The sequence below is a fragment of the Pelodiscus sinensis genome, chromosome 16 (genome assembly GCF_049634645.1).
Source record: "Pelodiscus sinensis isolate JC-2024 chromosome 16, ASM4963464v1, whole genome shotgun sequence".
Taxonomy (NCBI): domain Eukaryota; kingdom Metazoa; phylum Chordata; order Testudines; family Trionychidae; genus Pelodiscus; species Pelodiscus sinensis.
In genome coordinates, this window is record NC_134726.1 from 2,003,384 (window position 1) to 2,030,368 (window position 26,985).

General features: G+C 64.3%; 1 protein-coding gene across 1 annotated transcript in view; it reads left to right on the plus strand.

The window, feature by feature from the left end:
- The first annotated feature begins 1,144 nt into the window (after positions 1–1,144).
- The window catches only part of ABCA3 (ATP binding cassette subfamily A member 3), a 71,632-nt gene continuing 45,791 nt past the window's right edge, over positions 1,145–26,985 (plus strand). Inside the window, exon 1 of the mRNA XM_075899035.1 lies at positions 1,145–1,283. The gene's annotated coding sequence lies outside the window, so the exon portion shown is untranslated. The remainder of the gene's footprint in view (positions 1,284–26,985) is intronic.

Sequence of the window (26,985 nt, forward strand, 5' to 3'; positions counted from 1 at the left end):
GGCTGTGTCAGGACCCAGGGGCTCTGCCAGGGTTGGAGGGGCCATGGGGATGGGGGCTGTGTCAGGACCCAGGGGCTCTGCCAGGGCTGGAGGGGCCATGGGGATGGGGGCTGTCAGGACCCAGGGGCTCTGCCAGGGCTGGAGGGGCCATGGGGATGGGGGGCTGTGTCAGGACCCAGGGGCTCTGCCAGGGCTGGAGGGGCCATGGGGATGGGGGCTGTGTCAGGACCCAGGGGCTCTGCCAGGGCTGGAGGGGCCATGGGGATGGGGGCTGTGTCAGGACCCAGGGGCTCTGCCAGGGCTGGAGGGGCCATGGGGATGGGGGCTGTGTCAGGACCCAGGGGCTCTGCCAGGGCTGGAGGGGCCATGGGGATGGGGGGCTGTGTCAGGACCCAGGGGCTCTGCCAGGGCTGGAGGGGCCATGGGGATGGGGGCTGTGTCAGGACCCAGGGGCTCTGCCAGGGCTGGAGGGGCCATGGGGATGGGGGGCTGTGTCAGGACCCAGGGGCTCTGCCAGGGCTGGAGGGGCCATGGGGATGGGGGGCTGTGTCAGGACCCAGGGGCTCTGCCAGGGCTGGAGGGGCCATGGGGATGGGGGTTGTGTCAGGACCCAGGGGCTCTGCCAGGGCTGGAGGGGCCATGGGGATGGGGGCTGTCAGGACCCAGGGGCTCTGCCAGGGCTGGAGGGGCCATGGGGATGGGGGGCTGTGTCAGGACCCAGGGGCTCTGCCAGGGCTGGAGGGGCCATGGGGATGGGGGGCTGTGTCAGGACCCAGGGGCTCTGCCAGGGCTGGAGGGGCCATGGGGATGGGGGTTGTGTCAGGACCCAGGGGCTCTGCCAGGGCTGGAGGGGCCATGGGGATGGGGGGCTGTGTCAGGACCCAGGGGCTCTGCCAGGGCTGGAGGGGCCATGGGGATGGGGGCTGTGTCAGGACCCAGGGGCTCTGCCAGGGCTGGAGGGGCCATGGGGATGGGGGCTGTGTCAGGACCCAGGGGCTCTGCCCCCACTGCTGTGTCCGGGGAGCCGGGAGTCCCTGCGGCCCGCGGGCCGCTCGGACACCGGCCCGGCCCGCGGGCCGCAGGGGGCGGGGCCAGGCCGGGGAGTCGGGATCACGGCAGGGGGCGCTCGACCCCCTCGCAGCGCCACCTCCCCTGGTCACGTGACGAGATCGGGTCACGTGAGGCGGCGCCGGGATCAGCTGGCCGCCGAGCAGCCTCCCCCGCAGCCGGCGCAGGGCCCGGGCAGAGCCGGGATGGCAGCGGGGCGGCGCTGAGCGGGGCCGGTAAGAGCCCCCCCCCCCCCCGAGAGAATCCCGGACCCCCCCCCCGCCCCGACAGATTCCCGGCCCCCCCCCGCCCGCCCCAGAGATTCCCGGACCCCCCCCCCAGAGATTCCTGGGCCCCTCCCAGCCCCGAGAGATTCCCGGCCCCCCCCCGAGAGATTCCCGGCCCCCCGCCCCGAGAGATTCCCGGCCCCCCCCCCGCCCCGAGAGATCCCCGGCCCCCCCCCCGCCCCGAGAGAATCCCCGGCCCCCCCAGAGATTCCCGGCCCCCCCCCAGAGCCCCCGAGAGATTCCCGGGCCCCCTCCCGGCCCTCGAGAGATTCCCGGCCCCCCCGAGCGATTCCCGAGCCCCCCCGCAGCGCCCGGAGAGATTCCCCGGCCCCCCTCGGTCCCCCAGAGCCCCCGAGAGATTCCCGGGCACCCCCCAGAGCCCCCGAGAGATTCCTGCCCCCCCAGGATCCCCCCCACAGCCCGCAAGAGATTCCTGGGCCCCCCCGGCTCCCCCCGCTGTGCCCCGAGAGATTCCTGGGCCCCCCCAGGACCCCCCGGCCCCCGCCCCACTCACTGGGGGGCCCTGCCACACCCCAAGAGATTCCCGGCCCCTCCCAAGGGTCCCCCACAGCCCCCGAGAGAGTCCCACCCCCCAGAGTCCCTCCTGGGTCCCCGCCCCGCTCGCTGGGGGGCCCCCCGCACCCCGAGAGATTCCCGGGGCCCCTTCCCCGGCCCCCCCAGCTGCTGCTGGATTCCTGGGGCCCCTTCCACAGCCCCCCCCCAGCCGCCGTGGGATTCCCGGGGCCCCTTCCACGCCCCCCCCCCCCCGAGGCCCTCCACAACCCCTGCGGGATTCCCGGGCCCCTTCCCAGACTCCCCCAGGGACCCCTCCCCACCAGCCCCCGGGGGACTCTCCCCACCCTCAACAGCTCTTGCGGGATTTCCGTGCTCCCCCCCCCCTTCCACCGGGGACTCTCCCACAGCCCCTGCGAGATTCTTGGGGTCCCCTTCCATCATCCCCAGGGCGGGGGGGGGGGGGGGGGGAGACTCCCAGGTCCTCTTCCATCAGCCCCTGCTCCTGTATTGCCGCCTCCTCTCCTCCCCCCCCCAGCTCTGGGAACTTACCCTCCTCCCCTGGGGGGCCTGGCTTCCATCTCACACCTCCCCCCAACTACTCCCAGTGTCACCCCAGGGAGACTTCGCTCCTCCGGCCCCAAGATCCTTTGCCTCACCCCTTTTCCCAGCCTCAGACCCCTTCCCCTTTTCCTCTGAGACTCCTGCCTACCCCCATGCCTGCCCCCAAACCCCACCCCCGCCCCCGAGGGGAGAAGCCCTGAGTCTGAGGTGCTCTGCCCCGTCCTGCTCCCCCCTCAGCAGCAGGGCCCTTCCAGCTCTCCCACGCTGCCTTGGCCCAGAGGAGGGGCCTATGCTCGGAGAGCAGCTGAATGCAGGCTCCAGTCAGGACCTGAAGGGAGGGACTTGCGCCTGCAGGTGCACGGCCTACTTTGTGGCTGCAGTCACCTGGAGCGGAGGCCCCCTTGGCTAGTGGGGCGTGCAGAGCCCCAGTGGGGGCTGGGTGGGCGCTTTGGAGAGCAACACGAAGCTTGTGGTGGGTGACGGTCGTGGCTGGGGAGCGGGGGGCAGGGCGTGGGTTCATGCCGGTGGGTCCTCGCGCTCTGTGCCGGGCGCTGCGGTGGCAGTGGGTTCATGCCGGTGAGTCCTGGCGCTCTGTGCCGGGCGCAGTGGTGGCAGTGGGCCCTGGCGCTCTGTGCCGGGCGCAGTGGTGGCAGTGGGCCCTGGCGCTCTGTGCCGGGCGCAGTGGTGGCAGTGGGCCCTGGCGCTCTGTGCCGGGCGCGGTGGTGGCAGTGGGCCCTGGCGCTCTGTGCCGGGCGCGGTGGTGGCAGTGGGTCCTGGCGCTCTGTGCCGGGCGCGGTGGTGGCAGTGGGTCCTGGCGCTCTGTGCCGGGCGCCGTGGTGGCAGTGGGCCCTGGCGCTCTGTGCCGGGCGCCGTGGTGGCAGTGGGCCCTGGCGCTCTGTGCCGGGCGCGGTGGTGGCAGTGGGCCCTGGCGCTCTGTGCCGGGCGCGGTGGTGGCAGTGGGCCCTGGCGCTCTGTGCCGGGCGCGGTGGTGGCAGTGGGCCCTGGCGCTCTGTGCCGGGCGCGGTGGTGGCAGTGGGCCCTGGCGCTCTGTGCCGGGCGCGGTGGTGGCAGTGGGCCCTGGCGCTCTGTGCCGGGCGCGGTGGTGGCAGTGGGTTCATGCCGGTGGGCCCTCGCGCTCTGTGCCGGGCGCGGTGGTGGCAGTGGGTTCATGCCAGTGGGTCCTGGCGCTCTGTGCTGGGCGCGGTGGTGGCAGTGGGTTCATGCCGGTGGGTCCTCGCGCTCTGTGCCGGGCGCGGTGGTGGCAGTGGGCCCTCGCGCTCTGTGCCGGGCGCGGCGGTGGCAGTGGGCCCTGGCGCTCTGTGCCGGGCGCAGCGGTGGCAGTGGGCCCTAGCGCTCTGTGCCGGGCGCAGCGGTGGCAGTGGGCCCTGGCGCTCTGTGCCGGGCGCAGTGGTGGCAGTGGGCCCTCGCGCTCTGTGCCGGGCGCAGTGGTGGCAGTGGGTCCTCGCGCTCTGTGCCGGGCGCAGTGGTGGCAGTGGGTCCTCGCGCTCTGTGCCGGGCGCGGTGGTGGCAGTGGGTCCTCGCGCTCTGTGCCGGGCGCAGCGGTGGCAGTGGGTCCTCGCGCTCTGTGCCGGGCGCGGCGGTGGCAGTGGGCCCTCGCGCTCTGTGCCGGGCGCGGCGGTGGCAGTGGGCCCTGGCGCTCTGTGCCGGGCGCGGCGGTGGCAGTGGGCCCTGGCGCTCTGTGCCGGGCGCGGCGGTGGCAGTGGGCCCTGGCGCTCTGTGCCGGGCGCAGCGGTGGCAGTGGGCCATGGCGCTCTGTGCCGGGCGCAGTGGTGGCAGTGGGCCCTGGCGCTCTGTGCCGGGCGCAGTGGTGGCAGTGGGCCCTGGCGCTCTGTGCCGGGCGCAGTGGTGGCAGTGGGCCCTGGCGCTCTCTGCCGGGCGCAGTGGTGGCAGTGGGTCCTGGCGCTCTGTGCCGGGCGCAGTGGTGGCAGTGGGCCCTCGCGCTCTGTGCCGGGCGCAGTGGTGGCAGTGGGTCCTGGCGCTCTGTGCCGGGCGCAGTGGTGGCAGTGGGTCCTGGCGCTCTGTGCCGGGCGCAGCGGTGGCAGTGGGCCCTCGCGCTCTGTGCCAGGCGCAGCGGTGGCAGTGGGCCCTCGCGCTCTGTGCCGGGCGCAGCGGTGGCAGTGGGCCCTCGCGCTCTGTGCCGGGCGCAGCGGTGGCAGTGGGCCCTGGCGCTCTGTGCCGGGCGCAGCGGTGGCAGTGGGTCCTCGCGCTCTGTGCCGGGCGCGGTGGTGGCAGTGGGTTCATGCCGGTGGGTCCTCGCGCTCTGTGCCGGGCGCAGCGGTGGCAGTGGGCCCTCGCGCTCTGTGCCGGGCACAGTGGTGGCAGTGGGCCCTCGCGCTCTGTGCCGGGCGCAGCGGTGGCAGTGGGTTCATGCCGGTGGGTCCTCGCGCTTTGTGCCGGGCGCAGTGGTGGCAGTGGGCCCTGGCGCTCTGTGCCGGGCGCAGCGGTGGCAGAGGGCCCTCCCGCTCTGTGCCGGGCGCAGCGGTGGCAGTGGGCCCTCGCGCTCTGTGCCAGGAACAGTGGTGGCAGTGGGCCCTCGCGCTCTGTGCCGGGCGCAGTGGTGGCAGTGGGCCCTGGCGCTCTGTGCCGGGCGCAGCAGTGGCAGTGGGCCCTGGCGCTCTGTGCCGGGCGCAGCGGTGGCAGTGGGCCCTGGCGCTCTGTGCCGGGCGCAGCGGTGGCAGTGGGCCCTCGCGCTCTGTGCCGGGCGCAGCAGTGGCAGTGGGCCCTCGCGCTCTGTGCCGGGCGCAGCAGTGGCAGTGGGCCCTCGCGCTCTGTGCCGGGCGCAGCGGTGGCAGTGGGCCCTCGCGCTCTGTGCCGGGCGCGGTGGTGGCAGTGGGCCCTCGCGCTCTGTGCCGGGCGCAGTGGTGGCAGAGGGCCCTCGCGCTCTGTGCCGGGCGCGGCGGTGGCAGTGGGTCCTGGCGCTCTGTGCCGGGCGCGGTGGTGGCAGTGGGTCCTCGCGCTCTGTGCCGGGCGCGGTGGTGGCAGTGGGTCCTCGCGCTCTGTGCCGGGCGCAGTGGTGGCAGAGGGCCCTCGCGCTCTGTGCCGGGCGCGGTGGTGGCAGTGGGTCCTCGCGCTCTGTGCCGGGCGCGGTGGTGGCAGTGGGTCCTCGCGCTCTGTGCCGGGCGCGGTGGTGGCAGTGGGTCCTGGCGCTCTGTGCCGGGCGCGGTGGTGGCAGTGGGTTCATGCCGGTGGGTCCTGGTGCTCTGTGCCGGGCGCGGTGGTGGCAGTGGGTTCATGCCGGTGGGTCCTGGCGCTCTGTGCCGGGCGCGGTGGTGGCAGTGGGCCCTCGCGCTCTGTGCCGGGCGCGGTGGTGGCAGTGGGCCCTCGCGCTCTGTGCCGGGCGCGGTGGTGGCAGTGGGCCCTCGTGCTCTGTGCCGGGCGCAGCGGTGGCAGTGGGTCCTCGCGCTCTGTGCCGGGGCGCGGTGGTGGCAGTGGGCCCTCGTGCTCTGTGCCGGGCGCGGTGGTGGCAGTGGGCCCTCGCGCTCTGTGCCGGGCGCGGCGGTGGCAGTGGGCCCTCGCGCTCTGTGCCGGGCGCGGTGGTGGCAGTGGGTCCTCGCGCTCTGTGCCGGGCGCGGCTGGTGGCAGTGGGCCCTGGCGCTCTGTGCCGGGCGCGGCGGTGGCAGTGGGCCCTCGCGCTCTGTGCCGGGCGCAGTGGTGGCAGTGGGCCCTCGCGCTCTGTGCCGGGCGCAGTGGTGGCAGTGGGCCCTCGCGCTCTGTGCCGGGCGCAGTGGTGGCAGTGGGTCCTCGCGCTCTGTGCCGGGCGCGGTGGTGGCAGTGGGTCCTCGCGCTCTGTGCCGGGCGCGGTGGTGGCAGTGGGTCCTCGCGCTCTGTGCCGGGCGCGGTGGTGGCAGTGGGTCCTCGCGCTCTGTGCCGGGCGCGGTGGTGGCAGTGGGTCCTCGCGCTCTGTGCCGGGCGCGGTGGTGGCAGTGGGTCCTCGCGCTCTGTGCCGGGCGCGGTGGTGGCAGTGGGTCCTCGCGCTCTGTGCCGGGCGCGGTGGTGGCAGTGGGTCCTCGCGCTCTGTGCCGGGCGCGGTGGTGGCAGTGGGTCCTCGCGCTCTGTGCCGGGCGCGGCGGTGGCAGTGGGCCCTGGCGCTCTGTGCCGGGCGCAGCGGTGGCAGTGGGTCCTCGCGCTCTGTGCCGGGCGCAGCGGTGGCAGTGGGTCCTGGCGCTCTGTGCCGGGCGCAGTGGTGGCAGTGGGTCCTGGCGCTCTGTGCCGGGCGCAGTGGTGGCAGTGGGCCCTGGCGCTCTGTGCCGGGCGCAGTGGTGGCAGTGGGCCCTCGCGTTCTGTGCCGGGCGCAGTGGTGGCAGTGGGTCCTGGCGCTCTGTGCCGGGCGCAGTGGTGGCAGTGGGCCCTCGCGCTCTGTGCCGGGCGCAGTGGTGGCAGTGGGTCCTGGCGCTCTGTGCCGGGCGCAGTGGTGGCAGTGGGCCCTGGCGCTCTGTGCCGGGCGCAGCGGTGGCAGTGGGCCATGGCGCTCTGTGCCGGGCGCAGTGGTGGCAGTGGGTCCTGGCGCTCTGTGCCGGGCGCAGTGGTGGCAGTGGGCCCTCGCGCTCTGTGCCGGGCGCAGTGGTGGCAGTGGGTCCTGGCGCTCTGTGCCGGGCGCAGTGGTGGCAGTGGGTCCTGGCGCTCTGTGCCGGGCGCAGCGGTGGCAGTGGGCCCTCGCGCTCTGTGCCGGGCGCAGCGGTGGCAGTGGGCCCTCGCGCTCTGTGCCGGGCGCAGCGGTGGCAGTGGGCCCTCGCGCTCTGTGCCGGGCGCAGCGGTGGCAGTGGGCCCTCGCGCTCTGTGCCGGGCGCAGCGGTGGCAGTGGGCCCTGGCGCTCTGTGCCGGGCGCAGCGGTGGCAGTGGGCCCTGGCGCTCTGTGCCGGGCGCAGCGGTGGCAGTGGGTCCTCGCGCTCTGTGCCGGGCGCGGTGGTGGCAGTGGGTTCATGCCGGTGGGTCCTCGCGCTCTGTGCCGGGCGCAGCGGTGGCAGTGGGCCCTCGCGCTCTGTGCCGGGCACAGTGGTGGCAGTGGGCCCTCGCGCTCTGTGCCGGGCGCAGCGGTGGCAGTGGGTTCATGCCGGTGGGTCCTCGCGCTCTGTGCCGGGCGCAGTGGTGGCAGTGGGCCCTGGCGCTCTGTGCCGGGCGCAGCGGTGGCAGAGGGCCCTCCCGCTCTGTGCCGGGCGCAGCGGTGGCAGTGGGCCCTCGCGCTCTGTGCCAGGAACAGTGGTGGCAGTGGGCCCTCGCGCTCTGTGCCGGGCGCAGTGGTGGCAGTGGGCCCTCGCGCTCTGTGCCGGGCGCAGCAGTGGCAGTGGGCCCTGGCGCTCTGTGCCGGGCGCAGCGGTGGCAGTGGGCCCTGGCGCTCTGTGCCGGGCGCAGCGGTGGCAGTGGGCCCTGGCGCTCTGTGCCGGGCGCAGCGGTGGCAGTGGGCCCTCGCGCTCTGTGCCGGGCGCAGCAGTGGCAGTGGGCCCTCGCGCTCTGTGCCGGGCGCAGCAGTGGCAGTGGGCCCTCGCGCTCTGTGCCGGGCGCAGAGGTGGCAGAGGGCCCTCGCGCTCTGTGCCGGGCGCGGTGGTGGCAGTGGGCCCTCGCGCTCTGTGCCGGGCGCAGTGGTGGCAGAGGGCCCTCGCGCTCTGTGCCGGGCGCGGCGGTGGCAGTGGGTCCTGGCGCTCTGTGCCGGGCGCGGTGGTGGCAGTGGGTCCTCGCGCTCTGTGCCGGGCGCGGTGGTGGCAGTGGGTCCTCGCGCTCTGTGCCGGGCGCGGTGGTGGCAGTGGGTTCATGCCGGTGGGTCCTCGCGCTCTGTGCCGGGCGCAGCGGTGGCAGTGGGCCCTCGCGCTCTGTGCCGGGCACAGTGGTGGCAGTGGGCCCTCGCGCTCTGTGCCGGGCGCAGCGGTGGCAGTGGGTTCATGCCGGTGGGTCCTCGCGCTCTGTGCCGGGCGCAGTGGTGGCAGTGGGCCCTGGCGCTCTGTGCCGGGCGCAGCGGTGGCAGAGGGCCCTCCCGCTCTGTGCCGGGCGCAGCGGTGGCAGTGGGCCCTCGCGCTCTGTGCCAGGAACAGTGGTGGCAGTGGGCCCTCGCGCTCTGTGCCGGGCGCAGTGGTGGCAGTGGGCCCTCGCGCTCTGAGCCGGGCGCGGTGGTGGCAGTGGGCCCTCGCGCTCTGAGCCGGGCGCGGTGGTGGCAGTGGGCCCTCGCGCTCTGTGCCGGGCGCGGTGGTGGCAGTGGGTTCATGCCGGTGGGTCCTGGCGCTCTGTGCCGGGCGCGGTGGTGGCAGTGGGTCCTGGCGCTCTGAGCCGGGCGCGGTGGTGGCAGTGGGCCCTCGCGCTCTGTGCCGGGCGCGGTGGTGGCAGTGGGCCCTCGCGCTCTGTGCCGGGCGCGGTGGTGGCAGTGGGCCCTCGCGCTCTGTGCCGGGCGCAGCGGTGGCAGTGGGCCCTCGCGCTCTGTGCCGGGCGCGGCGGTGGCAGTGGGCCCTCGCGCTCTGTGCCGGGCGCGGCGGTGGCAGTGGGTCCTCGCGCTCTGTGCCGGGCGCGGCGGTGGCAGTGGGCCCTCGCGCTCTGTGCCGGGCGCAGCGGTGGCAGTGGGCCCTGGCGCTCTGTGCTGGGCGCAGAGGTGGCAGTGGGTCCTCGCGCTCTGTGCCGGGCGCGGTGGTGGCAGTGGGTCCTCGCGCTCTGTGCCGGGCGCGGTGGTGGCAGTGGGTCCTCGCGCTCTGTGCCGGGCGCGGTGGTGGCAGTGGGTCCTCGCGCTCTGTGCCGGGCGCGGTGGTGGCAGTGGGTCCTCGCGCTCTGTGCCGGGCACGGTGGTGGCAGTGGGTCCTCGCGCTCTGTGCCGGGCGCGGTGGTGGCAGTGGGCCCTGGCGCTCTGTGCCGGGCGCGGTGGTGGCAGTGGGCCCTGGCGCTCTGTGCCGGGCGCAGCGGTGGCAGTGGGCCCTGGCGCTCTGTGCCGGGCGCAGCGGTGGCAGTGGGTCCTCGCGCTCTGTGCCGGGCGCAGCGGTGGCAGTGGGTCCTCGCGCTCTGTGCCGGGCGCAGCGGTGGCAGTGGGTCCTGGCGCTCTGTGCCGGGCGCAGCGGTGGCAGTGGGTCCTGGCGCTCTGTGCCGGGCGCAGCGGTGGCAGTGGGCCCTGGCGCTCTGTGCCGGGCGCAGTGGTGGCAGTGGGCCCTCGCGTTCTGTGCCGGGCGCAGTGGTGGCAGTGGGTCCTGGCGCTCTGTGCCGGGCGCAGTGGTGGCAGTGGGCCCTCGCGCTCTGTGCCGGGCGCAGTGGTGGCAGTGGGTCCTGGCGCTCTGTGCCGGGCGCAGTGGTGGCAGTGGGTCCTGGCGCTCTGTGCCGGGCGCAGCGGTGGCAGTGGGCCCTCGCGCTCTGTGCCGGGCGCAGCGGTGGCAGTGGGCCCTCGCGCTCTGTGCCGGGCGCAGCGGTGGCAGTGGGCCCTCGCGCTCTGTGCCGGGCGCAGCGGTGGCAGTGGGCCCTCGCGCTCTGTGCCGGGCGCAGCGGTGGCAGTGGGCCCTCGCGCTCTGTGCCGGGCGCAGCGGTGGCAGTGGGCCCTGGCGCTCTGTGCCGGGCGCAGCGGTGGCAGTGGGCCCTGGCGCTCTGTGCCGGGCGCAGCGGTGGCAGTGGGTCCTCGCGCTCTGTGCCGGGCGCGGTGGTGGCAGTGGGTTCATGCCGGTGGGTCCTCGCGCTCTGTGCCGGGCGCAGCGGTGGCAGTGGGCCCTCGCGCTCTGTGCCGGGCACAGTGGTGGCAGTGGGCCCTCGCGCTCTGTGCCGGGCGCAGCGGTGGCAGTGGGTTCATGCCGGTGGGTCCTCGCGCTCTGTGCCGGGCGCAGCGGTGGCAGTGGGTCCTCGCGCTCTGTGCCGGGCGCAGCGGTGGCAGTGGGCCCTGGCGCTCTGTGCCGGGCGCAGTGGTGGCAGTGGGCCCTCGCGTTCTGTGCCGGGCGCAGTGGTGGCAGTGGGTCCTGGCGCTCTGTGCCGGGCGCGGTGGTGGCAGTGGGTTCATGCCGGTGGGTCCTCGCGCTCTGTGCCGGGCGCAGCGGTGGCAGTGGGCCCTGGCGCTCTGTGCCGGGCGCAGTGGTGGCAGTGGGCCCTCGCGTTCTGTGCCGGGCGCAGTGGTGGCAGTGGGTCCTGGCGCTCTGTGCCGGGCGCAGTGGTGGCAGTGGGTCCTCGCGCTCTGTGCCGGGCGCGGTGGTGGCAGTGGGTCCTCGCGCTCTGTGCCGGGCGCGGTGGTGGCAGTGGGTCCTCGCGCTCTGTGCCGGGCGCGGTGGTGGCAGTGGGTCCTGGCGCTCTGTGCCGGGCGCGGTGGTGGCAGTGGGTTCATGCCGGTGGGTCCTGGTGCTCTGTGCCGGGCGCGGTGGTGGCAGTGGGTTCATGCCGGTGGGTCCTGGCGCTCTGTGCCGGGTGCGGTGGTGGCAGTGGGCCCTCGCGCTCTGTGCCGGGCGCGGTGGTGGCAGTGGGCCCTCGCGCTCTGTGCCGGGCGCAGCGGTGGCAGTGGGTCCTCGCGCTCTGTGCCGGGCGCAGCGGTGGCAGTGGGTCCTCGCGCTCTGTGCCGGGCGTGGCGGTGGCAGTGGGTCCTGGCGCTCTGTGCCGGGCGCGGTGGTGGCAGTGGGTCCTCGCGCTCTGTGCCGGGCGCAGCGGTGGCAGTGGGTCCTCGCGCTCTGTGCCGGGCGTGGCGGTGGCAGTGGGTCCTGGCGCTCTGTGCCGGGCGCGGCGGTGGCAGTGGGCCCTGGCGCTCTGTGCCGGGCGCAGCGGTGGCAGTGGGCCCTCGCGCTCTGTGCCGGGCGTGGCGGTGGCAGTGGGTCCTGGCGCTCTGTGCCGGGCGCGGCGGTGGCAGTGCCGCTCACTGCGCAGGGCTCGCTCTGCAGCGATGGTCTCTACGCGCTCGCGCAGCGGGGAACAGCCCGTTGTGCTTTTGTGTGCGGCCCGCAAGACATTTCCTTTGCTGCTGCCCAGGCGCAGGGTCACTAGATTCTGCTAGTTCCTTCCATGCAGGTTTTTTTTCCTACTGGTGTTGCTTGAGTGACAGGTGTGTGAAGCCAGGGCCCGTGGGGGGGTGGGTGCTGACTGCCCCCCGCGCTGACTGGGAAAGCCAGGCACCCCCTCTGCACCTGGTGAGAGTGCTGCGAGGGTCCATACCCCCCCCCCCCCGGCACGTTCTAGGCATGTGGGGGGGTTTTGCGCTTATCTCAGGCGACTGTCTTGGTTATGACAATCGTATGGCCCACTCAGCTGGAGAGCCGCTCCCTGGCCACGGTTGCCCATTGGCTGCTAGGGGGCAGTCCTCTTTTCATGGCCCCTTTGGTCCCTGGAGGTCTCTTGTATGTTGGACGCCAGATTGATATCTGAGTGGCCTCCAGAGCAGCTCTCGGGGGTGGGGGTGACTTGACCATGGATTGCCCCCTGCTGTGCCCTGTGTCTGCCCTCCTGCCGCAGCAAGCTCGCTGGGAACAGCCTGGGTAGGCAGGGGGCAGAGAGAAGAATCTGAGCGTGGGACTGGGTGGGTGAGGGGGTCTCTAAGCCAGGATGGCCAGGCTGCTTTCTCCCTTTCTTGACTCTCCACCAGTCCTCCTCATTGTCCTGCTACAAACACCAGGATTTAGTGTTAGCAGTGGGGACAAGGTTTTGTGACTGACAGAATAGCTGTCCAATGGGGTGCCTGCCCGTGTCTGACTTTCCAGCTTTCGGCTCTGAACAGGAAGTGATGAGCGGCCTGAAAAAGACCCAAGGGAGTTGGTTGCTGTGGCTTTGTCCTTCTCTTCGAAGCACACTTCAGTGAGCCCAGCGCAGTAGAGGGGGCAGCTGAGCCCGCGATGGAGTTGGGATTCCCTGGTGCTCTGTGCAAGGGGAGAGGGGCTTTCTGGTTCCCCGTTCCAGCCGCTGGCCTCCGACCCCATTAGCAGTGGCCTGCCCTTGATTTCCCTTGTGGGAAGCTGGTTGGGGCTGAACGCTGGGGCTGTGGAGGCTGGAAGACGCGCTGTTGTTGTAAGCCTCCGGCATGGGCGGCTTGGGCGGGACCGCAGCATTCCTGTCCTGTGTGTGGTAAGGAGCTTGTGATGACAACACGGTTCTTGCCAAAGCAGAGTGGACGTGCAGCTTTTCCTTCACTCCTTGGTGCTTAGAGGAGGGTCTGGCGCTGGCGTGGCAAGAAGTGCGCAGGGCTACGTTTGGCTCGGTCCCAGCTGGGAACCATCCCTCGTGATGCACGAGGGGGGAAGGCGAGAGGGAACGTGATGTGTCGGGAACAGAGGCCGTCACCTGAACAGAGTGGGTACAAAGACATGCTAGCCCTTGGGAGAGTCTTGAAATGGCATTCTCAGGTCCTGGCCTCGTGACACCATCAGAGCGGCCAGACCAAAGGTCCGGTTCCCTGCCTTCCGACAGTGGCCAGTGCCTGGTGCTGCAATGGGAAGGCACAGAACAGCACTGATCAAGCGATCCACTTCCAGCATCTGGCGGGTAGAGGCCTAAGGACAGCAAAAGCGTGCGTCTGCATCCCTAACCCTTGTGGCAAACAGCCCCTGAGGGACCTATCCTGCATGTGCAGATCTGGTTCTTTTTTGAACCCTTTCGTGCTTTGGGCCTGGCAGTGAGTTGCACAGGCTGGGTGTTGTATGAAGAAATATTTCCTTTTGGTTTATACTTGCTGCCTATTAATTTCACGGGGGACGCCCTGGTTCTAATGTGGTGGGAAGGGCTAAATAACACTTGTTCACTTTTCTACACCATTCATGATCTTCTGGACCTCTCTCATATCCCCCTTAGGTGTCTCTCTTTCAAGTTCACAAGCCCCAGTGTTTTTACTCTCTCCTCATAGGGAAGCTGTTCCAGCCTCCTGATAGCTTTTGTTGTCCTTCTCCGCACCTTTTCTGATTTACCTGTTTTTGAGATAGGGTGACCAGCGCTGCATGCAGTGTTCAAGGTGTGGGCGGACCATGACTTTCACAGGCTTCTTGGGACTTAACCATCTGGAGTAATCTTGCAAACTTTGTCACCTCACATTTTATCCCTTTTCTCCAGATCATCTCAGACTGTTGAACAACACAGCTGCCAGTCCCAGTACGTAGGGGACTCTGCTACCTCTCTCCTGTCTGAAAACCAACCATTTATTCCTACCCTTTGTTTCTTGTCTCTTAACTGGTTACCAATCCATGAGAGGCCCTTCCCTCTGATCCCATGACAGCTCACTTTGCTTGAGAGCTTTTCCCTGGAGCTAACCCCACTGCAGCTCTGCCTTTAAAAGAGCTGGCTTTGCATTTTAAATGTATTAAAAGGTTAAAGCTGGGGGGGTCCAGCATGAGACAGGAATCAGCTATCCCGGCTTGTGTGAGTCCATACCCCGCTGCGCTTCTGCTTTTTAAATGTATTAAGAGCCTACCGGCAGGATCCTAATACATTTAAAAAGCAGAGGTGCAGCATCTGGGACTGGGTATGAGCCAGGAATCAGCTGGTTCCCAGCTCACGCCTGGTTCCTGCTACTCCCCTGCCGAAACGGTGCTGGGGGGAACCAGCTTTTAAGCTGGCTCCCCTCAGCACTGGCTCCTGCTTTCCCCTCTCGCTGCCTCCCTGTGACAGAGGCAGCCATGGGGAAGGGAGCGACTAGTTGAGGGACTAGCCGACTATCTGATAAGCTTATGCTTATCAGTCAACTAGTCACTTACATCCCTAGTCCTGCTGCTAGCCATGAAACAGTAGAGCCGTCAAGCAATTAAAAAAAAATATTAATTATTATTTTAATTTACTGTTATATAATAATAGAATGCCATTTATTCTAATATTTGTGGATATTTTCTGCCTTTTCAAATAAGGATTGGAGCTGAGGCTTTGTGCAATTAATGTGTTAAATTATGCATTAATTTTGGTTTCCGTTAATTGACGGTAATATCAGTCTATTCCAAACCCCCCTCTAACACCTCGTCTGGGATAGTTCCTCAGATGTGTCACCAGGAAGGAATGGCTCAGGTGTGGGGATCTTCCTCATAGCTAAGAATTCATTTAACTTCTCTGCAGAGGCCTTGTCTTTTTTGAATGCTCCATTAATATGTCGCGCGTCCAGGGGCAGGATTCCTGCTTCTAATGTACTTACAATTGTTTTGCTGTTAGTTTTGTGTCCTTTGCTAGTTGTCCTTCGAATTCCTTTTTGGCCTGCCTGATTATACTTTTACACTTGTCTTGCCAGAGTTTTAGCTCATTTGCATTTTCCTTGATAGAATTTGACTTCCAGTTTCTAAAGGATCTCCCTCTTAGTCTGTATAGCCACGGTGGTGGCTTGTAGTCCTCTTCCTATTGCTTATCATTTGAGTTATGCATTTAATCTGTGTGTCTGTTATGGGATTTTTTCATACTTTTCCTGCAGCTTGCAGGCATTTCACTCCTGTGATTGTTCCTTTCAGTTTCTGCTTAACTAGCTGCCTCCATTTTGTGTAGCCCCCTTTCGGCAGGTAAATGCTGCCTCGGTGGACCGGGTTGGTGTTTTCCACCCCCACATCCACGGACATGACATTTAAGTTACATGACGGCTGTTGTTACCGAGTGGTTCAGCTCTATTTACCGCTTGGCCCACATCCTCTGCCCCACTCAGGACCAAATCAGGGATTGCTTCTCCCCCGTGGACTCTAGTGCTAGCTGCTGCACGGAGCAGCTGTTCAAATGGGCCCCAGGTGTCCTACCAGCAAGACAGCCTGGTCTGGCTGAATGACCATGCGACTGGGAATCAGGGGACTTCTGGCTCTGAATTTCAGCTCTTGCCACTGATTTGCTACGTGGCCCTGGGATGCTGCTTGCCTTCTCTGTCTCCTTTTCCTGGGATCATACTAGCCTGCCAGGAAGCTCGGGGTCCGCAGCCCTTGATGGCTCTGGAAGCGCAGGGTGCTGTGCAAGTCACACCCCGGGTTCCGTACCCAGTCACCCCCTGTAAGTGCCAACGCCAGGCGTGGGCACAGGGGTCCCGTGTCTGTGAGCGCAGGTGGCCCAGCGTTTCGGGCCCTGGATTTTCTCCCCGCTGAAAGATCAAAGGAGCAGACGCTGGCGCCGGGGCTTGAAGAGGCTGCTGGAATGGCCGGTGTTCCCACAGCGAGAGAGGCATTGTGGTGGGAGTGCCTCTCGCAGGGGACTGAAGTGGGCTTTTGAGAGACGAGCGTGCGGGCCAGAGTGTTTGATCCGGGCAGGGTGCGTGGAGCTTAGGCCCATCGTCGCTGGCACCGCCTGGGCCAGGAGCTCATTCCTGCCCGCGGCCTTGTCCCTCGGCGCAGGTTTCATTCCGTGCTGGCTGATCCAGGGTTCCCAGCCAGCACGGAATGAAGAGGGTCCCCGTCTCCCAGGGTACTCTTCCGGCACCGGCAGAGGCAGTGGAGTGGATGTGGGTTTGTCCCCCGGCTCTTGCGAAGATCAGCACGTGGGCGGAAGGGCGTGTGACCGAGCACTGGGCTGCAGTGTGTGTAGCTCCGCTTGTCTGGGGAGAATTCCTTCCTCTCTGCCCCGGGATTGGTTGGGAGGTGCTTGCGCAACAACCCTGATAGGCAGCTTTGGCGGGCGGGCCGGGCGCTGTGCCAGCCTTGCTGCGGAAGTGTGTGCTTTGCCTTGCCAAAAGTGGCTGCTGGGTTGAGGCGTCTGCGGAGGGGCCTGATTTTCCGAGGCGCTCAGCCCGTGGGACTCAGGCTGCAGGTGGAACGAGAGGCGCTCCGCGTTTCTACCTCGCAGGGCCCAACACGTCTCCAGCGGGGCTCCCAAAATCGGTGGCCGCTCTTTGCCTTAGCTCGTCTGTGCCGGGGTGTCTCCAAGTTCATGCCCGCGGAAGCGCGACCGAGCCGAGTTAGCGCTGTCGTGTCACGGTGCCGTGGGAAGGAGCGACCCCGAGGCGGCATCAAGGGACTTCCTCGGCTTGGCATCGCTACATAGTAGTGCTCTTGCGTATCGCCTCTCCTAGCACTGACCGGTTACTGGCCGCTGGCTGTGATGTCCCCCAAGCACTCCGCAGCGCCGTGGGTTGGCTAGGCCGTGTTTACAGAGAGCTGGCCCCTGCTAATCGCTTTGCAGCGAAGGCGGGGCCTGAAACGGGAAGTCCCTGGCTCATGGGTTAACCGTCTGAATGTGTAGACTAGCTCATCCCGAGCAATAGGACGGCAGCGGTTCACGAGGGGTAGCCCCTGGCAGGCCACCGCTGCCGTATTGCCCGGCACCTCCCCGGGTATGGGTGCCTCCGGCTCCCGTCGGCCGTGGATCGCCATTCCTGGCCAATGGGAGCTGCGGGAAATGGCACAGACTGGGACGCCGCTCCCCACAGCTCCCATTGGCCGGGAACAGCAGCCTGCGGCCGCCAGGAGCTGCGATCGCCCAGCCCTGCAGAGGCACAAGAAGTACTGCAGTGGCGGCGGCCCAGCAGGGGCTACCCCGGCGAACCATGGCTGGCCCATGGGCCGGTTATTGCCTGCCGCTGGTCTAAAGAGACCAGGCTGCCGTGGGCCAGATGGTTGTGTCACCGCTGGAGAAACGAGGGACTTGAGGTTTAGTCTCCGGAGTCCCAGGCTGCCTTGTGCCTTAACCGCAAGCCCATCCAACGCACACACCAGAAACTGCCGGTAATTGCTCCCAGACGGCGTCACAGCTGGTGGCATGTAACCACTAGGAGCGCTGCTCAGGGGCGTGTTGCCACACCACAGCACCACCTCAAACACACGGCCGTGCAGGGTCCTGGCTTGCGCTCGCCCCGTTTCCAGTCCACCCAGCGGATTGCTCTTGCCTCTTAAGTCATTCTTCGTTTGCAATTCCTGGGCAGATCACACTCCTCTTCTTTTGACTTGCCCTGCTGCCTCATTTCGGCTCTGGGAGAGGCGAGCTGCCTGAGGTCTGACCTGGAACCCTGCAGCGGATCGGCCCTGTCTGGAGCAGGGCGTTGTACGCGGTGCCGCTCTGAACCCGGCAAAGCCAGAGCGTTCTGCGTGGAGAAGCCCCACGCCGCTCTGTGTAGCGCGCTGACCTCGTCTTTGTGCAGAAAAACAAAGCCACGTGGCGAGTGTAAAATCCGAGCTCCGAGGAGGCTGCTTTGGCTCGCTCATGCTGGCGAGTTTGCGATGTGCCACAGGCCGGGCCCCGGGGGGGTTGCACCTCGCCACCTTTAATGAAGTGTTTATTCGTGCCATTGCTCTCCGGTGCCGCGGCAGAGCCCTTTGTTTGCACGGCCGTGCCGGTTCTCTGCCAGGGCTGCCTGGCGCAGAGCGCTCGGAACGGGAGGCTGCTCACGGAACCATTGAAGGGGAACATGGTGGCAAGTGACTGGGCTCCGGGCTGTCTAGTGGGGATTGGTTCTGGGGGCTTCACGCTGTGGGCAACCTGAAAGGGCCGGATCGTCGTCAGACAGGAGGCCTGACCGCTTCTGGAAGCCCAGTCTCTTCCAGGCGCCTCCGTGGGACCTGAGGTCACGAGGCACTCGGGAAGTCTCGGAGCGTCTGTGCTCAGGACTGACAGGAGGCGGCCCCTCCCTGCTGGGTTTGGGGAGGAAAAGGGAGATCTGGGGGTTAAAGCCTGGCCTTCCACCCTGCCCCTCCTCGCCAGGGCCCAGGGGTTCGCTGCCGCCAGCGCTGGCTTGTCTCGCGGCCGGGTGCCCACGTGCCATGGGGCGCAAGGCGGTGCCCGGCAGACAGCTGTCTGCTGTAGTCCTGCAGGTCGGCTTCGAAGTGCTGATAAGGGAAGCTGCCTTTTCCAGTCCTGGTTTCTATGGAAACAGGAAGGGAGTGCTTTAAAATCACTCAGTTCTCGGAGCACATGGCCTATCCTCGGGGCTGAGCCGGCGGCTGGACGTGGTCGCGGCCCCCGGAAGCGGCGCGGCAGCAGAAGGGCACTAGCAGAAGCAGGCCGCTGTGTTTCAACGCTGAGTCGCCTCTGTCTCTGAGCAGGGCTGGACAAGATGGCCGCCAGAACCCTGGTGTCAGTCCAGGCGGCTCGGGCAAGTGGGACGGTGGGGAAGGCGAGGAAAGTTGCCAGGACAGATGCAGCATCTGTGATGCACCTTCTGTCTGTTCGAGCAGCGCCGCGAGGGTTCCCTGGAGAAGTGTCTCCGCCTCTCCATGCCCGAGGGCTGTACTCGGGAGTGCGTGTTGGAGAATGTCTGTTTGATCTGTCCCCATGAATTGGGTGGAGTTATGTCGAGGGTGGATTTGGCCTCGTGGACTTAGCTCAGGGTGCGCAAATACGGGCCCACGGGCCGGATCCGGTGCACTAGGGTTAGCCAGGTGCTGGCGATTTGCATCTCCCATTGGCTGCAGATTGCCGTTCCTGGCCAATGGGAGCTGCAGGAAGCGGTGTCCTGGTCCGTGCTGTTTCCCGGGGCTCCCATTGGCTGGGAATGCCGCTCTGCGGCCAATGGGAGTTGCGACCGCTGGTACCCGTGGAGGTGCAGGGAAACGTAGCAGCAGCGGCCTGCCAGGGCTCACCCAGACGAGCTGTCGTCCTTTCATTGCCCACCCCCACTTAGGAGAGTCTCTGCCCTGCACGCAGAGCGTATCTCTGGGCTCCAAGGGCAGCGCCCAGCGCCCTTGCTGAAGCAGCTGGGTTCTCTCCCTTTGGCTGTTCTGTTTGCAGCGGTTTGGATACCCGCCTCCTCCTGCGGAGCTCAGCGCTGAGGTCGGGGCGGGCAGCGTTCCCCGCCGGTCACTGGGCCCTGCCGCACGGAAGCTGCAAAGCAGTTGTGTTCACTGGCCAGTTCCACCCCATCCTGCAGCGCTCCTCTGGTGCCTGGGCACGGCGAAGGCCTGCCGTGGCCCCGCTGCAGGGACGAGGCTCCTGGCGACGCTGACTGAGGGACCTCAGGAGCGGATTTCAGCTGAGCCAGCTTTAGTTAATTAAAGCCACAGGTGTCATGGCTTCTGTAGTGCCGCCCCGAAGCCCGAGCAGCGCTCGGTGTTCACTGTGGGGCATCCGGGAGGAGTTTCCTCTGGTGCAGATGGTTCTCTGGGCTACAGAACCCGAAAACACTGCTATGGTGTCAGTCATGTGCTGCCGTTCAGGTTTGACTCCTCACTTCCACTTTCTCCTGTCCCTGGGGGCTCAGACAAGTCCGACATCAGCATGGCAGCCAGACGTCTGGCTCAGCTCTCGCGGGGGGGGATTCCCGACTTCTCTTTTGAGACTCGGGAGGGATTCGTGGGTTTCATTGGCCTCTGTGTCATCTGCTGGCTTCACGTGACCTTGCTTTCACTCAGCCGTTGCTTGCTGGCTTCCTTGGAAACGGAGGCCACAGTTTCATTAACAGTTTGAGCGCCCTGGTTGGAGCAGAACATTGGGGCCAGGAGAACTGTCAGGGATAAGGAATTCCTGCCAGGCGTGCAGCTTTAATTCCTACCGTCCTCTCCCTTGCTCTTGTTGTGAACTCTGACCTACAGTGCTCGGCACAGTTGAGGCTGGCAAGCAAAAATCCTCTGATCTCCTGGCCCTGCACCACTTCACGTGTCGAAGTGGCTGTCGAGTCGAGTCCCTCTGGCCAATTGAAATGGATATTCTTGCTTCTGCAGCTCGGGGCCTTTGTCTGCTGGTGCTGCTCTGGGTGGCTGTGCCGAGAGCTCTGGTTCCTCCTATTGGTTTAGCGTGTCCAAGCCTCACTTAATCTGATTTGTCTTCACTGTAACATGCCCCTGCAGGCCCGAGGCTGAGGCCTGTGGCTGTGCAGGGCACATACAGTTCCAGTCTAGATGACTGAGGTCCGTCGGGCTTGCAGTCTAGATCTGAGCATGCACAGAAGCCTGGTGCTGCTGCTGGGTCCCTCTTCTTTTCACGCTGGTCATGGATAGTCTGGTGGAGCTGGAGAGTTTCTGCTGTAGGGCCATTCACTTGTATGATTCTGTGAAGATACAACTGGAAGGGGCCTCGGGAGCCATCAAGTCCAGTCCCTGCCCTCAGGCAGGCCCAAGCACTGTGTAGATCGTGCCTGAAAGAGGTCTGTCTAACCTGCTCTTAAAACCTAGGGAATGGAGATTCTACAACCTCCCCGGGCAATTTGTTCCAGTGCTTAACCCCCCTGACAGGCAGGAAGTTTTTCCTTGTGTCCAACCTAAACCTCCCTTGCTGCAATTTAAGCCCATTGCTTCTTGGCCTGTCATCAGGCATTAAGGGGTTAATATTTTTTCTCCCTCCTTCTTGTAATACCTGTTTAGGTATTTGAAAGCTGCAATCAGTCTTCTCTTTTCTAAAGTAAACAAGCCCAATTCTTTCAGTCTATAAAGGATATGACCTTCAGTCATTTTTGTTGCTCTTCTCTGGACCTTCTCCAATTTCTCTAAGTCTTTCCTGAAATGCGGTGCCCAGAACTGGACACAATACTCCAGCTGGAGCCTAATCAGCACAGAGTAGAGCAGAAAAATGACTTCTCGTGTCTTGCTCACAACACTCCTGTTCATGCAGCCCAGAATCATATTTGCTTTTTTTTTTTTTTTTTTTGCAGTGTCACACTGACTCCTATTTAGCTTGTGATCCACTGTGACCCCTAGATCCCTTTCTGCAGGACTCCTTCCTAGACAATTGCTTCCTGTTCTGTGTGTGACACATGGATTGTTCCTTCCTAAGGGGAGCACTTTGCATTTGTCCTTATTAAACTTCATCCTGTTTGCCTCAGCCCATTTCTCCAGTTTGTCCAGATCAGTTTGAATTATGGCCCTGTTCTCCAAAGCACTTGCAACCCCTCCCGGCTTGGTTGCATCTGCAAACCAGTCGTCAGACTGATCCCTGTGGAAGCCCCCTTGTTACGCTCTTCCAGCATGACTGTGGACCGCTAACGGCTCTCTGGGAACGGTTGTCCAGAGAGGTATGCACCCACCCTAGAGGACCCCATCTAGGTTGAGTGTCCCTAGGTTATTGATAGGGTTGTGCGAGACGCTCTCGAATGCCTTACGTTGATTTCCTGAGCTCCTGGAGCACTCCTGGCTGCCTGCCTGTGGGTGGGGCGTGTCCCCGCCGTGCCGCGAGTGGGAGTAGTGATTCCACCGCGTGAGGCAAGCAGGGGGCTGGCAGCCTTGTTCCGGAGGCCGGGCGCTGTCATTTGCTTCCCGCTTAGCGGGGTCTGCATGTCCGTGTAGAGGCAGCCCCGGTGGGGGAGGGGGCAGCCTCTCCGTCCCGGGGAAGGCTCTGCTGATGGGCCAGTTCTTCACGGCAGGGCTGCGGGGTGGAGCCTGGTGCTTGCCGTAGTTCGGTGAATGTGACACCCGTGTCTCGAATGGCGGGAGGCATGACGGTCCGTGTGCCCAGAGGGTGCCCAAGCTTAGTGCCAGGGCCTGGGCAGTAGGATCTCTCCCAGCTGGGTACGGCATTTCTTCCGGGGGGCTGCAGGCTGGTCACGTATAGTAGAGGCCAGTTTGCACCAGGGCTGTTGCTGCTGCGTGGGGCGCACGCCAGTGTGTGCACAAGCCTGGGGAGGCTGTGTCTGTCGAGCAGCCCCTCTGCAGAGCTGGGGGGTGGTCGTCGTCATGCAGTTGTTCCAGCAGAGCATCCTGTGGCGAGAGCGCAGGCCCCGAGGCAGCGCCTGTCGGCAGCGTGGCTCAGGCAAGGCGATTCGCTAACCCGAAATCGCACGTCGATTGGCCTGTTCCTCTTTGGTGCCCGGAGCTCTCTGGAGTTGGAGGCCGTGCCGGGTTCATCCCCAGAACCCGTCTCTTGGAGAGAAATTCTGGCTTGTGACACAAGGGTGCGGGCGCGGGTGTGTAGTCAAACAACGGAAGCAGGACCTAGTGCAGCAGCACACGGCCCGCAGGGTCCCTGGTGCGGGAGGACGGGCACAGCCGCTGTGCAGGGTTTTACAAGGAGCCCCTGACGTCCCCCAGGGCAGTCTGGACTAGTGAGGCGCTGGCACCCGCAGGGCCCTTCATGCTGCTGTTGCCTCCTGTGACAGGGCGCTTGCCCTGCACTGGCCCTTTAAGGGAAAAACCCCAGCCTGGGGCTAGGAGCAAGGCCCCAGCTGAGGCAGTTGTAGCTGAGGAGGGCCCAGCGGGGAGCTCTCTAGGGGAGAGCAGAGAGCGCCTGGCTGCTAGGGAAGCAGGAGGCTCCCTGGCGCTAGAGCAGTGCTGGGAGGCAAGGCAGGGCTGGGGGAGCTCTAGCCAGGGAGGCTCTCAGGCTGCATGGCCTGAGGAGGAGAGCAGGGTGCTCTGGGAAAGAGAGGACCCTGGGGCGTTCGCAGGGGGCTCGGACACTGGTGCGGGCTCCGCCGGAGGGCGGTGTCTGGAAGAGGAGAAACGGGGCGACACCGCCGAGAGAGAGGCATCCAGGACAGCCGGCCCCGTGACCCCTCCCCTGCGGTCCTGAGCTGCTCCCAATCCACCACGGGTGTGTGAGTGGCTCCCAGCTACTTCTGGGCCAACCTGCCAGTCACGGCGAAGTACAAGGAAAAATAAAGAGAAAATGCAGCTACTGCCTCATGTAGCAAATGGTTCCATTCTAAACCTTCGGAGTTCTAATCCCCCCAGCCCTCAGCACTGCCCAGAACGCGCGGCATCATGCTCCGGTGGCAATGTAAAGGGTCCAGGGAGTAGCCTGGAGACCCAGGCCCGGGGACAACTGCCCCCTCTGCGCCCCTTTGAATCCTCCAGGCAGGCCTGTTCTCAGCAGTATTACTGGCCCAGCTAGGTAGGCAGGACCCCTTCTTCTGTGCAATGGCTGCATCGTTTGTCCTCTCCCCCCGCCCCCGGTGCGGTGAATCGATGGAAGCGAGGAAGAGGATGTTTCCCCTTTCTTCCCCTAGTCCTCTCTCCCTATATGCCCAGCATCGCTAGCTGGGGATCGGAAGCAGAACATCTGTGTGTGCGCGAGCCCTGGGCTGTCTCTTTGCTGAAGTGCAGATCTTTATTATTAGAATTATTAAGAAAGGGATAGAAAATAAGACCCAGAATATCTTACTGCCCCTGTATAAAACTATGGTACGTCCACATCTTGAAGACTGTGTACAGATGTGGTCTCACGTCAAAAAAGATATTTTGGCCTTGGAAAGGGTTTAGAGAAGGGCAACTAAAATGATGAGGGGTTTGGAACAGGTCCCATATGAGGAGAGGTTAAAGCAACTGGGACTTTTCAGTTTAGAAAAGAAGAGACTGAGGGGGGATATGATAGAGGTCTATAAAATCATGAGTGGTGTGGAGAGGGTGAATAAAGAAAAGTTATTTATTAGTTCCCATAATAGAAGAACTAGAGGACCCCAAATGAAATTAATGGGTAGCAGGTTTAAAACTAATAAAAGACAGTGCTTCTTCACACAGCGGGTAGTCAACCTGTGGAACTCCTTGCCAGAGGAGGCTGGGAAGGCTAGGACTATAACAGAGTTTAAAGAGAAGCTAGATAATTTCATGGAGGTTAGGTCCATAAAAGGCTATTAGCCAGGGGATAAAATGGTGTCCTTGGCCTCAGTTTGTCAGAGGCTGGAGAGGGATGGCAGGAGACAAATCGCTCAATCATTGTCTTCGGTCCACCCTCTCTGGGGCACCTGGTGCAGGCCACTGTCGGCAGACAGGATGCTGGGCTAGATGGACCTTTGGTCTGACCCAGTACGGCCGTTCTTATGTTCTTATGTCACTCTTACTGCCTTTCGTGCCAAAGAACTGCCACTTAGCAGGTGCTGGCCCATTGTTGCCTCAGTCAGGGGTACACAAAGCCTGATTGCTGTTAGTGGTGGACGAACTGGCCTGGCCACTCCCCAGGCTTGGAACATGGACACCGGACAAGAGAGCCTTAAACTTGACATGGTGTTGCTACACAAGTGATACCAGGACAATAATGATCAGCAAATTATGACTTTTCAAGTGCTGCCACCCAAGGCTTTGTACAAAGATCTGTGTGGGAGGGGCTCAGTGTCTCAGCCCTGTGAAACTTATTGTCGGCGGGGGGGTTTGCTCAGAGAAGGGTGACCGTACTTTGTTTCCTGGCATAAGATGATTGCCGGAAAGTCAGACAGGAAGTGACTTTCGCCCCCTGTGCTCTCCCAATGCTGCATTTCAAGCTTTGCCTTCCTCTGGAGCATGAAGTCCTTGTGCTGCTGTGGATAGAATACGGGGGGGAGGGGGGGGGGTGCGGCAAACCTAGCGTCTCCGTGCAGCAGCCTGGGGAACCCTGGATACAGGTGACCTGGGAGTCCGAGGCCACAACAGGCCCTGAGACAGAACTTCCCTCCCTGGTGGCTTGAGGGGAGTTACAGGAGTGGATGGGAGGGAAGCAGCTGTCCCTTGGTCCATCCCAGGACACTGAGGAGGATGCATCTGGGCCCAGATCCTACCCGTGATCAGCTTCCACCTGACCCTGCCCTGCCCTGCTCCTGTCCCCCCAGAAGGAGCCGGGCACAAAGGCAGCCTTGTTTGGAAGCCGGTGCAGGGGCTGTGCCAGCTGCTGGCCTAGCCCTGGCTAAACAGCCAGAGATCAAAGCTCCTAGCTGTGCGCCCCCCCCCACCCTTGGAACATACTTAAGCTGTTTGCACAAGAGGCGGAGACACTTTTGGGGGCTAAGCACCACTCCAGTCCTCGGCGTGTCCTGTGCCAGCGCCGGGTGCTTGGGCAGTGGGCGGGGCGTGGAAAATTCCTTTGTTTGCCTGAAGCTTTGAGGCGAGTCTGATGTTTCAGCTCAAAGTGCAGAAAGACCTGCTGGGGGCGGGGGGGGGGGGGGGGGATGTTCCCTGTTCCAGAGGGGCAATACAAGCACCTGGCCATGCCGGGCGTAAAATCACAGCTCCTCTCTCACTCGGCTGGAGGGTTTCCCTCCGCAAATGGGGAAGTGGTTGGAATGAAGAGTAGAGAGAGAATCTTGCAAGACTAGTTGAAGGGCTGAGCTGCAATCCAAGTACTGATCTTGCTCCCACACTCCTCCCTTCTGCTTTCCGGAGCTCCTCACTTTGTTCTTGTCCACACCTGTAATGGCAACATGTAATGACATCTGCTTGATGCAATGCTAAGGTTGCAAAACCTAAAGCTCCACTGTCTGGAAATTCCACAAGCTGAAGGGACACCCACTTGAGAGCGCCTCCGTTCCAGCGCAATGGGTGAAAAGTACCCTGGCTTCCCGTTTTGAGTTGCACAAGCTCTCGGTCCTGTTATAACAAATCTCTTTGTTGTGTGACAAATCGGAGGGGGTTGTGTTAATTTGTACCTGCAAAAAGCAGCGAGGAGGCTTGTGGCACTTCAAAGACAAACCCATTAATTTGGGCATCAGCATTCGTGGGTCAAAACCCCTTGGTCAGACACACGGAGTGAAATGCCACCGATGACGTGGTCTTCGCTCACGAACGCTGCTGCCCGGATAACTCTCTTCAGCTTTGAGGTGCCACGGGCCGCCGCCTCAGTTTTGATGTCTCTTGTCCCCTGTTCCTATTGGCTAGCCACAAGTTGCTAAACACACAACATAGACTTCTTACCCCTCATCCATTCCGTTCCAGGGAATCGTAGGATTTGCCTGAAACAATAGCGGGGAAAGCACTTTGAAGGGAGGTTTTGTGGTGGGTTTTCTGATGACGTTGTCCCTTTATGGCTTTCTTTGCTATTTTAGTTCAGTCTCCCTCAGGGTCACTCGCCTGGTACCCACCACTGCCTTACCATAATCTTCCCTGGAGTGGTGTTTGTGTGGGATGCCTCGCCTATAAGGACATGCTCTGCATTCCTGGGACGTGCAGTGTGGTACAGGGTGTATTCAGCATCTTCCATAATTATCCACAATTAGATCTTGTTTTGGAGAGTCTTGTTTGGAGACTTTTAAATGGCGACCTCTCTTTGGTGCATGCGATTACTAGATGAGATGTAATTGTAGGTCACTCAGATGTCTAAGTCTCTGATAGCACCAGCTAAGATGTCTTCAGATCTGAATCATGCTATGGTTTGACCTTCCTCTGGACTCTTTCATTTTGGTTACTGTTATAAACAGTGTCCATGTTTCTTTTTAAAGGGCAGAGCACCTGCAGCCCGGAATGGCTTTAGCTCAGCGGGATCAGAAGTTGCTCAACCCTGCAAACAGGCCGCTAGCGTTTACAACAGATGCCTTTGTTAGGCGTATAAATCCCAATAAGCATAGTTTCTGTAATGATTTGCTTGTGCAAGTTGTCACAAGGGGAAGATCCGGTTAAGGCCAAGCTACGGATCAGGCTCATCAAAACATGCCATTAGAGCCCTGGGCAGACACCGAATATGTATCCGCGTCCGCCCGTGATCCCCAAACAGGGACGTTCCTGCGGTAGCCGCAGATGTGCAGGGCGCTGCTCGACATTCCACCCCACACCTTGGTTGTGGAGCGTGGCCGAGTGAGCGCTGCAGGTTTTTCCTACTCTTCTAGTCTTGGGAAGAGGAGGTGGGCGGGGGGGGGGGGAGAGAGGGTTTCTCTCCTTTTTCTGGTTGCTTGCTCTGTGCTCTGGACAGTTCTGTCGGGTCAGTTTCACCGGTGGCTCTGGGTCCCGCTGTGAGCTCAGGGCTCTCTGTTTATCTGTCTGTGTGAGCCTGCTGCTGCCTCCGCGCGTCCCCGGCAAACACGCTGCTGTTGTGTCTGTTTCCAGGTGACCTGGCTCCGTGGGCGGCTAACAGCTTACCCCACCTGGGCACTTTCAAATGTTCCGGGCTGTTCCCGGCCATTCTCCCCCACCCCGGACGCCAGGCGCCTTCGTGCCTCCCTTCCCGA